Source organism: Anopheles gambiae (genome assembly GCF_943734735.2).
Source record: "Anopheles gambiae chromosome X unlocalized genomic scaffold, idAnoGambNW_F1_1 X_unloc_128, whole genome shotgun sequence".
NCBI lineage: Eukaryota > Metazoa > Arthropoda > Insecta > Diptera > Culicidae > Anopheles > Anopheles gambiae.
Window position 1 is genome coordinate 10,001 of NW_026902585.1, and position 2,500 is coordinate 12,500.

The 2,500-nt window shown below is 52.6% G+C and overlaps 1 pseudogene; it reads right to left on the reverse strand.

Moving 5' to 3' along the window:
* LOC133394407 (large subunit ribosomal RNA) overlaps positions 1-2,500 on the reverse strand; it is an 8,285-nt pseudogene that overhangs the window by 2,824 nt on the left and 2,961 nt on the right.

A 2,500-nucleotide genomic window follows, 5' to 3' on the forward strand; every position in this document is an offset into this window, starting at 1 on the left:
ATCATCAACACAATTACCTTCCACCAACAATACTATATCGTCTGCATAGCCGATAATCCGTGCACCTTCCACCATTGCAACTCGTAGGACACCGTCGTACATGAGGTTCCATAACGTTGGGCCAAGTACCGAGCCTTGAGGTACACCCGATGTGGCTGCAATCTCTGCCGGTCCATCTGTGGTATCATACATCAGCACACGATTCCTAAAATAATCACCAATGATATCATAAAGATATTTAGGAGTGTTAATTCTCTGTAAAGCATTTGCAATCGCCAACCATGAAGCACTGTTAAAAGCATTAGTAACATCTAATGTAACAACTGCACAATACCGTCCGCTGTATCTGTTTCTACTTCTAGCTACCGAAACAATGTCCACTACCCGTTGAATCGCTTCAACTGTTGATCGACGACTTCTGAAACCAAATTGGTCGTCAGACAGTCCGTTGACCTCCTCGATGTGTGCATTTAGCCGTTGCACTATGATGCGTTCTAGACCTTTACCTGCCCCGTCTAGTAGACAAATGGGGCGAACTGAACCCGGTTCCCCTGGTGGTTTGTTCGGCTTCGGTATTAACACCAACCTCTGCCTTTTCCACTCATCGGGGAACTTCGCGTTCTCTAAACAGCCGCATTTGGCTACCTTTTTTTTTTTTTTTTTTTTTTTTTTTTTTTTTTTTTTTTTTTGTTAACGAAGAGTGAGCATATTCCATCCCCCTCTCCGACTCACCCAACTCGGCCGGTACGCTTGTGGTGCGTATTACTTCATGCGGAGTCGTGTGTGCGGTTGCACCCTGGGTCACGACGCATCTTCTGCGGCGATCTGGTCTGATGATTCTGCTTATTACGCTGCTTACCGTGGTGCGACGCGGTCCCTTTGGTCCTATCGCCCACGCTTCGGGTGGGCAATGGGGGGTCGGCATCGTTGGTCACCACTCCAAGCACGTAAGGCAGTTCTCCTGAAACGAGATTTGGATAGAGGAAACAAGAAAAAGGAGAAAGAGGTAGAAGAAAGCTGAAAATAGATGAGAGAAGAAAAAAAAAGAAAGCTGGAAAGAAACGAAAATAAATAAAAGATTAATAACTTTCCAGCTTACGGTGGCCCTTGCGGTGCGGGTTGTTGCCGTGCCGCATGGCCTGAGGGACCACCATTTGCGTCCCTCGCCCGCCGTCTGGCCCGCCTGCGTCGCCTTGCCGTTGGTGGACGCTCAACATCCCATCTCGCTTGGGGAGTGGAGAAGATTGTCCTGGCGGCGGCGCGGACGGCCTCCCACGTTTCGCTGCGGGTGCACATTTCCGAGACGATGTTATCCATTGTTACTCGGGAATGGCACCGCTGCTGCATCTCATTCCGGATCCGATCGAACCGTGGACAGTGGAACAGCACGTGTTCAACGTCTTCCACGGCGTCACCACATTCAGGGCAGTTGGGCGAGCCTTCCAGGATGCCTTTCTCGACGAAATAGGAGCGCAAGAACCCGTGCCCCGTGAGGAGCTGGGTGAGGAAAAAGTCAACTTCCCCATGCTTGCGGCTGACCCAGAGATTAATGTCTGGAATCAGCCTCCTCGTCTTCAGTCCTGGTGCTCCTGGTTGCCCTGCACCCGTTGTCCACTGGTCCTGCCAGCGCCTCATCGTCTCCTCCCGTTGCCGCTTTCGTATGTCCGATTGAACTCCACCACTCGCTACCTTTTCGTCGTGGCAGCGGATATCCTCCTGCATGAGGAGGACTAACGGGGTGGTGTTGGCAACAACGCAAGCGGCATCATAAGAAACGGTCTGGAAGGCGCTGGCGACTCGGAGAGCCCCCGGTCGATGCGCCCTTTGGACCGATTTGCGATGGGTCTCCTTGTCGAGCACCCATCGCCCCCAGGTGGCAACTCCGTATCGGATGATACTGTTGCCGACGTTTACGAGCTGTCTCCTACTGCGGCTCTTAGGACCACGCTTATTCGGCATCAGGCAGGTCAAGGCATTCGTAATCCGTGAAGCCTTATTGACCACCCTCTCCAGATGCCGGCTGTGGTGCTGTTTGCGGCAGAGGTCCACTCCCAGGTACTTCAGCGTTTCCGTGGATTGGATCGAGTGACCGCCCGCTTGAAGCTCTGCGAGCTGCGGGACATGATGGGTACAAAAGATCATGAACCCGGTCTTTTGGTGGGCAAGTTCCAAACCGACTCCTTGCAGCCACCGCTCGATCCTCTCCAGGTTAGCCGTTGCTAATGCGCTGACCTGTTCCGTGGTCCTTCCCAAAAATGTGAAGGCCACGTCGTCAGCGAACCCGATGATGTCCGCTCGTAGTCCTTCGAGCGGCAAGCGGAGTAGGTCGTCGTACATGACGTTCCAAAGTGTTGGTCCTAGAACCGAACCCTGAGGAACGCCAGCAGATACAGTCCTCGACACTATTCCTTCATCCGTATCGTAGTGGAGCGTTCGGCCAATGAAATAGTTCCGCAGCAACGCCTGCAAATAAGGCGGAGTGTTTTTACGCTGCAGAGCT